Source organism: Eleutherodactylus coqui, chromosome 1, assembly GCF_035609145.1.
Source record: "Eleutherodactylus coqui strain aEleCoq1 chromosome 1, aEleCoq1.hap1, whole genome shotgun sequence".
Classification (NCBI taxonomy): domain Eukaryota; kingdom Metazoa; phylum Chordata; class Amphibia; order Anura; family Eleutherodactylidae; genus Eleutherodactylus; species Eleutherodactylus coqui.
The window spans coordinates 530,214,038-530,224,055 of NC_089837.1; positions in this window are offsets into that span (position 1 = coordinate 530,214,038).

A 10,018-nucleotide genomic window follows, 5' to 3' on the forward strand; every position below is an offset into this window, starting at 1 on the left:
GCGATGAGAGGATGGGGGTTGCGGTGAGAGGATGGGGGTGGCGATGAGAGGATTGGGTGGCGATGAGAGGATGGGGGTTGTTGCGTGAGGATGGGGGTTGCGGTGAGAGGATGGGGGTTGTGGTGAGAGGATGGGCGTTGTGGTGAGAGGATGGGCGTTGTGGTGAGAGGATGGGGGTTGGGGTGTGAGGATGGGGGTTGCGGTGAGAGGATGGGGGTTGTGGTGAGAGGATGGGCGTTGTGGTGTGAGGATGGGGGTTGTGGTGTGAGGATGGGGGTTGCGGCATAACGATGGGTGTTGCGGTGTGATGATGGGGGTTGAGGTGAGAGGATGGGGGTGGCGATGAGAGGATGGGGGTTGTTGCGTGAGGATGGGCGTTGCAGTGTGACGATGGGGGTTGCGGTGTGATGATGGGGGTTGCGGTGTGATGATGGGGGTTGTGGTGTGACGATGGGGGTTGTGGTGAGAGGATGGGGGTTGTGGTGTGAGGATGGGGGTTGCGGCATAACGATGGGTGTTGCGGTGTGATGATGGGGGTTGCGGTGAGAGGATGGGGGTTGTTGCGTGAGGATGGGGGTTGTGGTGTGAGGATGGGGGTTGCGGCATAACGATGGGTGTTGCGGTGTGATGATGGGGGTTGCGATGAGAGGATGGGGGTTGCGATGAGAGGATGGGGGTTGTGGTGAGAGGATGGGGGTTGGGGTGAGAGGATGGGGGTTGTGGTGTGACGATGGGGGTTGCGATGAGAGGATGGGGGTTGCGATGAGAGGATGGGGGTTGTGGTGAGAGGATGGGGGTTGGGGTGAGAGGATGGGGGTTGTGGTGAGAGGATGGGGGTTGTGGTGTGAGGATGGGGGTTGTGGTGTGAGGATGGGCGTTGTGGTGTGAGGATGGGGGTTGTGGTGAGAGGATGGGGGTTGTGGTGAGAGGATGGGTGTTGCGGTGTGATGATGGGGGTTGCGATGAGAGGATGGGGGTTGCGGTGAGAGGATGGGGGTTGCGATGAGAGGATGGGGGTTGTGGTGAGAGGATGGGGGTTGCGGTGAGAGGATGGGGGTTGCGATGAGAGGATGGGGGTTGTGGTGAGAGGATGGGGGTTGTTGCGTGAGGATGGGCGTTGCGGTGTGACGATGGGGGTTGCGATGAGAGGATGGGGGTTGTGGTGAGAGGATGGGGGTTGTTGCGTGAGGATGGGCGTTGCGGTGTGACAATGGGGGTTGCGGTGTGATGATGGGGGTTGTGGTGAGAGGATGGGGGTTGTGGTGTGACGATGGGGGTTGTGGTGAGAGGATGGGGGTTGTGGTGTGAGGATGGGGGTTGCGGCATAACGATGGGTGTTGCGGTGTGATGATGGGGGTTGCGGTGAGAGGATGGGGGTTGTTGCGTGAGGATGGGGGTTGCGGCATAACGATGGGTGTTGCGGTGTGATGATGGGCGTTGCGGTGTGACGATGGGGGTTGCGGTGTGATGATGGGGGTTGCGATGAGAGGATGGGGGTTGCGGTGTGAGGATGGGGGTTGTTGCGTGAGGATGGGCGTTGCGGTGTGACGATGGGGGTTGGGGTGTGAGGATGGGGGTTGTGGTGTGACGATGGGGGTTGTGGTGAGAGGATGGGGGTTGTGGTGTGAGGATGGGGGTTGCGGCATAACGATGGGTGTTGCGGTGTGATGATGGGGGTTGCGGTGAGAGGATGGGGGTTGTTGCGTGAGGATGGGGGTTGTGGTGTGAGGATGGGGGTTGCGGCATAACGATGGGTGTTGCGGTGTGATGATGGGGGTGGCGATGAGAGGATGGGGGTTGTTGCGTGAGGATGGGCGTTGCGGTGTGACGATGGGGGTTGCGGTGTGATGATGGGGGTTGCGATGAGAGGATGGGGGTTGTGGTGTGAGGATGGGGGTTGCGATGAGAGGATGGGGGTTGAAGTGAGAGGATGGGGTTGTGGTGTGAGGATGGGGGTTGTGGTGTGAGGATAGGCTTTGTTGTGTGACGATGGGCGTTGTGGTTAGAGGTTGTGGTGTGGGGAATGGCATTGCGGTGTCAGGATGGGGGTTGCGGTGTGACGATGGGCGTTGCGGTGTGACGATGGACATTGTGGTGTTGTAGTGGCCCAGTACAAGCTTTCCTGGCCCCCTCCATAATGTCATACATGTAATGTCTTGTGTGTATGGCACAGCTGCAGTAAGTGAGGGGTTAATGTCTGCACAGTGTGAGCTGACTGTCTGTAGATGTATCAGTTTCTATCCTGTCACATGGTGTGAGGTACTTAAACTCTCTGTGGCTCATTTATTTTGCCCGCCAATGCTCATGCTGGGGGGTACCAGAACGGTGGCGTCACCCGTGACAAATCCCTCTACACCTGTCATCCTGTTTATTGGGCATCCAGGCGTGTCCGGAAGAGGCCCAGCGCTCTCCTGGCCTTGGCTGCGTGCGTCCTTCCGGGAGGGAGCGTGGTAAGTGCCACCATGACAAGACACCATCTTGCCCTCCCAGCTCCTCAGCGTATGCCATGTTTCCAGGGTCACACTACGGGAGGCTGCAGTATGATGATGGGCATTGTGTGAGGATTGGGGTTGCGGTGAGACGAGGTGGGTTGTGGTGAGACGAGGTGGGTTGCGGTGAGACGAGGTGGGTTGCGGTGAGACGAGGTGGGTTGTGGTGAGACGAGGTGGGTTGCGGTGAGACGAGGTGGGTTGCGGTGAGACGAGGTGGGTTGCGGTGAGACGAGGTGGGTTGCGGTGGTGACTGGTGTTTTGGAACGACATTCCACAAATATTCAGCATAGAGGGAGATTTTCCCAAATTCTACACAGTTGATGACACTCGTTGCTCTCGTGATAAATATGGACTTATATCTAGAAACTAGAGACTCTGGCCACAATAGCTGCTATGTGTCCCCGAGATTGATATCAGATATATACAGCCGCCACTAGGAGGAGCTTATTGTATAGATATATACAGCCACCACTAGGGGGAGCTCCCTGTATACAGATATATACAGCCGCCACTCGGAGGAGCTTATTGTATAGATATATACAGCCGCCACTAGGGGGAGCTCCCTGTATACAGATATATACAGCCACCACTAGGGGGAGCTCCCTGTATACAGATATATACAGCTGCCACTAGGAGGAGCTTATTGTATAGATATATACAGCCGCCACTAGAGGGAGCTCACTGTATACAGATATATACAGCCACCACTAAAGGGAGCTCACTGTATACAGCTATATACATCCACCACTAGGGGTAGCTCCCTGTATACAGATATATACAGCCACCACTAGGGGGAGCTCCTTGTATACAGATATATACAGCCACCACTAAAGGGAGCTCACTATATACAGATATATACAGCCGCCACTAGGGGGAGCTCCCTGTATACAGATATATACAGCCACCACTAGGGGGGGCTCCCTGTATACAGATATATACATCCACCACTAGGGGGAGCTCACTGCATACAGATATATACAGCCACCACTAGGGGGAGCTCCCTGTATACAGATATATACAGCCACCACTAGACGAAAATCACTGCAGACCGATATATGCAGCCAACACTAGCGTTCTCTGTAATGGTGGCTGTATAAATGTGTATACAGGGAACTCTCCCTAGTTGTGACTGGATAACGCTGTATGCAGTGAGCTCCCCCTAGTGGTGGTTAATATATATAACAATACTATGAGCTCCTCCTATTAGTTACTGTATATATCTATGTACACTGATTGCCCCCTAATGGCAGCTGTATAAATCTGTATATACTGAGCACCCCCTACTGATGGCTGTGGGATGTCGCTTTTACGCTTGGGGGCCGCTGCGGGGTGTCACTGTTGCCCTGGGGGCTGCTGGGGTGGGGGTCATTATTAATCGCTGGGGTCGGTGATGGGGGTCAGTATTAGCGCTGGGGTATGTTTACATGTAGCAGATATGGGCAGGGCCGCTTCCAAATAGACGGGGTGCAGATTTTGACTGCTTTTTGGATGCTGAAATGCTACAGAATTTGTGACAGTATTTTCCGCTGAGCACATTCTGCAGTATTTTTGCATCCAAAAGCAGTCACAATCTGCACCCCGTCTATTTGGAAGCAGCCCTGTCCTTTTTAGAACGACGGGGGTAAAACCATACGTTGTGATAAGCCCCGCCCCCTGACGTGTTGGCACTTTGCAATAAATAAGTGGGTTTTGGGTTGTAGTTTGGGCACTCGAGCTCTAAAAGGTTCGCTATCACTGGTATATAGGGAGCACTCCATGGTGGTGGCTGTATACATCAGTATATAGGGAGCTCCCCCTGGTGGTGGCTGTATGCCTCAGTATATAGGGAGCTCCCCCTGGTGGTGTCTGCATACATCAGTATATAGGGAGCTCCCCCTGGTGGTGGCTATATACATCAGTATATAGGGAGCGCCCCCTGGTGGTGGCTGATAGTATGGTTGTTAACCCTATGAAGACATCATATAAAATCACTCAGCAGTCTTTGGTGTGAGTTCAGCTTAAGCCCCCAGGAATTTTAGATGTTCATGTCCAACCCACCCCAGACCTCCAGGAATATTAACCCAGTACCACCCTTGAGTGCCATGGCATTCCTGTTAACCCCTTCACCACCACGGACCTGCAGAGATACTGGGTATTAACCCTTAAAGGGGTATTCCAGTTATAGATTGTTTCTTTGAGTCCTCACCCATCCATTAAATAGGTGAAAACTGATGTATGAGTGGGGGTCCGACCACGGGGACCACTAAGATTGTGTCAAACTTCTGTTCATTGGAGGACCACAGCTCCTACCCAATCTGAGCAAGGTCCCGTTCATTGGAACGAACGGGAATAGGGCAGCTGTGTTCCTCCAGTGAAGGGAAGCAGGGATAAGAGGAGGTCCCAGCGGTTGGACCCCCACTGGTCCATTAGTTTTCACCCATCCAGTGAATGAGTGAACATGTGAAGAAAAAACATGTAGTGATTGGAAGAGCCCTTTAAACCACTTCAGACTACCAGAGATGTTGGCTAGAATACTATTACTAGCCCCCCACCCACAATATCAAACATCTGTAATGTAGTCCTTGTAGGAAACTGGTGGAGTGAGATATGGGACCCCATGAATTCTATTTCTGAGGAAAGAGCAACATCCAGACCCCCCCTGTCCTCCTCGGGGCTCTCCAGACCACCCCTGTCCTCCTCGGGGCTCTCCAGACCACCCCTGTCCTCCTCGGGGCTCTCCAGACCACCCCTGTCCTCCTTGGAGCTCTCCAGACCACCCCTATCCTCCTCGGGGCTCTCCATACCCCCCTGTCCTTTTCTCATCTCTCCAGACCCCCCTGAACTCTTCTGTCCTCCTGTGTACTCCTCCAGACTTCTGTCCTTCTTCAGACTTGTCTGTCCTAGACTCCTGCGCCCCTTAGATGCCTTTGTGCTCCTCTAGACCCCTCCACCCCCCTAGTTTATCCCCTGCAGGGGAGTCCTAATGAGGTCCCACAACCTCCTGCATTGAGGAGCCCAGAGGTCCCATCAAAGTCCTAGCTCTGCTTTTGTTTCCAGTGTGTCACCAATACCGGATGAGTATCGCTGGATTCTCCCATCTAATGTGGATTCACACCGAAACGGATCCGCGGAAAACTGTGATTTTATGCTGCACTCCGGGGTCACGGGGAGAATTACCATACAGGGAAGAGGCAATCAGGGGAAGATCTCTGCTTACAGCTATTGAATGGAGAACCTAGTTATTTCTGTCCCGGTCATGTGATGGAGACACGCGTGTTCTAACGGGACTGTAATGAGTTCTGCAGCTTGGTGAGCATCATGTGATCTGGGGATCTGTTTAGCCTCTGAAAGTAAATAATGATTTGGCTCTGCTTGCTGTCAGTGAATAGCAGAGAACGGTCAGAACACAAATTAGAATATTGCAGAACTTTCGGGAAGGAAGGAAGATAAATCCTGAAAGGTCCTTCAAAGCGGCCGGATCACCGGGCACAAACATTGGACGAGGTCAGCTGACAAACGAGCAAACGTTCTCCTAGTGGCTGATTTCCAGTTCACTGATTGGCAGCACGTCAGGGAGCTCAAGAGCCGGACCAGCGCTCCTCCGGCGCCGGAGCTGCGAACACACTGAGTCCACAGCAAAGTCCGCAGCCGCAGGGATTAGTCACTCCTGTCTGACCCAGAGACTAAAGCAGCAACTCAGAACAGGAGACCAGTGAATAGAACTCTAGAAATACAGTGAAGACTGACACCCACACAACAGGAGAGGGGGAGGATATATACAGGGTGAGGCAAAAGTCTGGACACACCCATTTAACTGCTGTAATAAGCAAATTGACTTCCAACATGTGAAAGTATTAATTGGGAAGGCCACAACTGATACATCACATGACCCCCTCCCATTGGAAAAACCTGAGCAGAGTTCAAAATATCCATTGAAAATGTCCCCTCCGCTGAAAAATGCCCCCCCCCCCCCCCGTTAATACTGGAACTCAGTTTACTCGTTACTCCACCGCTCTTGGGTTTTATAACGCCCGCTTCTTCCTTCTTTTGCGCCTTCATGATGGCTGCCGTGGATAGAAATAAATGTTTTCAGGCCAGCGGCACACCAGCAGGTTCCAGACATGATTTTGCACCCTTAATGCGTCTCCCAGCCCGACCGTGACTCCAAGCGCGGAGCTAGAGTCAGGCCGGGACACTGGGAGCAGCTGCGATATGCTGTTGGGTCGCGGGTCTGATTTGGTAGCAAATAGCGCAATGTGGTTCACCCTTAGATAACTGCGTCATGAACAGAATGCAAGCGCGCTGCAGTGGCCACTGACACACCGACCGCGGGGCATAACAAGGCAGATTTACCATTTAGGGTTTATCCAAAGATGTGACGTATATGCAGAGGCAGCCATCAGCGAGCGTCTCTCAGCGCGTTATACCCGGCGACCGCCTTGTGTCATCACATCACCGACCACACCATGCTCCTCCGGAAACTGCAGCCACTGGGCAAACATGAATGCCGAATTACATCCTGCAATCACAGTCAAAGCTGCAGTCATGATTATGCTGCTCTGTTATGTCTTCTACTCCACTCACAGCCAGAGCTGCAGTCATGATTCTGTTGTCATACACTCCACTCACAGCCAGAGCTGCAGTCACAGTCCTTCTGTCTTGGGAGATACTCCCTGGTGAAATGTCTGCCGTTTACAATCCCGGTAATTGCAGCAGTCACAGAAATTTGAGCAACAAATCAGCCATATGTGAATCTTTGCTTATACTCCAGTCACAGTGCAAGCTGCACGCAGAAGTCTACTGTTTCAGGTCTCACAATCTAGTCACAGGTAGAGCAACAATCACAATTCTGCTTTAACATCAGGTCTGGCACTCCAGTCACAGCCAGAGCTGCAGCGACTCCACTGTTCTAAACCTTTTTAATAGACTTTGGAGGTGAGGAAACACAAGGGGAAGTCCAGGATTAGAAAAAAAACATGGCTGCCTTCATCCAGAAACAGCGCCACCCCTGCTCATGGGCCACATCTGGTACTGCAGCTCTACTGCCGGGAACAGGGCCGAGTGCAGCAGCGGACACTTGGCAAATCTCACGCTGTGAATCTATTCACGGTTTTTAGGATCTCTGCTTGCTCTGAGGGAAGAGGAACAGCATGTTTAATACCAGAGGCTGAGAACCCATCCGGACCCAGGACTTCTCACAGCTGAGAGGTTGTTACAATGTATCAGATGTGTGCGGCGTCCTCACGATACATACACATTATTACCCGGTGATATCCGCAGTAGGTGGGCCCGGAGGGACTTACCGCGAGGGAGTAAGGTGCAGGTAGGTGGTCTCCAGCGAGCGCAGGATGTGGCCAGATACCGGAGGGTCCACAGAGCGAATACGCCCGTCGGGGTCCTACAGATGCTCCAGTGGGTTCAAGTCTGGGGAATTAGGGAAGTGCTGGTGAGCGATCTGCAGTCATGTCCGCCGAGGGCCGGGTAACGGATCTGGGGATGTTCAGGCGGCAGAAGAGAAGGCTGAGAGGAGGAGACTGAGGAGCGGACTACAAATACAATGTAACAATCAGTTCAGCCTGTTCCATCCGCCGCCGTCCTGGGTGTAAACAGATCAGGGCAGAGATCCCTGTATGATTAGTTTAGTCGCCCGTCTTTGTACCCCTCCAGCACTGCTACATCCTTCCTGAGCGCCGGTGACCAGAGCTGGGCGCAGTATTCCATGTGGGGCCCGACCAGTGCCTTGGGGCTCTTTCACACAACTGTATATCGGCCGCCGTTTTCACGTCCGGCCGATATACGCTGTGATCCGATACATTGGCTTCCAGTGCATTGGATCACATGGCCATATTCCCGCTGCGTAGAAGCGCCCGGCCGGCCAATATGGCGTCCTGGAACTATCTTTCCGGCCGGAATACGTTGGCCGCTGCAGAGACACCTATGGGAGCCAATGACAGCGGGACTGCTAAACTCACTCTTCTCTCCTCCCCTCCAGCTGTTTGCAATGAGAGGGGGTGAAGCTTAGCTCCGCCCCCTCCCACCATTGCTGGCTGCGGGGAGGGTGCTTATCTCCACCCCCATTGCAAACAGCCAGAGGGAAGAAGTGAGGAGGTGAGCTGGCGAGGGAAGGGGAGGCAACGGCATCGTGGCCTCAGTGTATGTGTCGGGCCCCGTGCCATCTGAACAGGCGTACAAATGTTAGATTTGTGCACCCATGCACGTGTCATACGGCTCCAGCAGGCGCACGTAAAAAGCACCTACGGCCATGTGAAAGAGGCCATAGAATCCTAGACCAGTGGAGTTGGAAAGAACGTCCGGGGTCATCGGGTCCGACCCCCTGCTCAGTGCAGGATTTACTAAATCATCCCAGATAGATGTCTGTCCAGCCTTTGTTTGAACACTTCCATTGAAGGAGAACTCCCCACCTCCTGTGGTAACCTGTTCCACTCATTGATCCCCCTCACTGTCTAATATCTAATCTGTGTCTCCTTCCTTTCAGTTTCATCCCATTGCTTCTAGTCTTTCCTTGTGCAGATGAGAATAGGGCTGATCCCTCTGCACTGTGACAGCCCTTCAGATATTTGTAGACAACTATTAAGTCTCCTCTCAGCCTTCTCTTCTGCTAAACATTCCCAGATCCTTTAACCGTTCCCCATAGGACATGATTTGCAGACCGCTCACCATCTTGGTAACTCTTCTCTGAACTTGCTCCAGTTTGTCTATGTCTTTTTTAAAGTGGGGTGCCCAGAACTGGACCCAGTATTCCAGATGAGGTCTGACTAAGGAAGAGTAAAGCGGGCAATGACCTCACGTGATCTAGACTCCATGCTTCTCTTAATACATCCCAGAATTGTGTTTCCTGCCCAGATGTCGGACTTTGCATTCCTCCTTGTTAAATCCCATTCTGTTAGTCGCCGACCACTGTGCAAGCTTTTCTAGATCTTTTTGAATCCTCCCTCTCTTCCCTAGTGTTAGCTATCCCTCCCAGCTTTGTGTCATCAGTTTCCCATCACTTCCCTCCTGCAGATCATTTATAACAATGTTGACCAGTCTTTGAGTACGATCACTCAGCCAGTTGTGAATCCACCTAACAGTTGTCTTGTCAATCCCAGATTTGGTCATTTTCTCAATAATTATGGTATGAGATACTTTGTCACATGCTTTACTAAAGTCCAGATACACTGTATCCACCGCATTTCCCTGATATAGTGGAATACGGTTCTCGCCCCTAGACCTCTTTTAATGCAGCCCAAGACTTTACTTACTTTCGCAGCAGCTGACTGGCATTGGTTGCTCCAGGTAAATCTACAGCCCACTAGCACCCCCCAGGTCTTTTCCCTAGCAGTACCCCATTTAGTGTATATTGGTGACATCCGTTTCTCTTGCCCATAAATATCTGAAGGGCTGTCACAGTGCACAGGGATCAGCCCTATTCTCATCTGTACAAGGAAAGACTAGAAGCAATGGGATGAAACTGAAAGGGAGGAGACACAGATTAGATATTAGACAGTGAGGGGGATCAATGAGTGGAACAGGTTGCCACAGGAGGT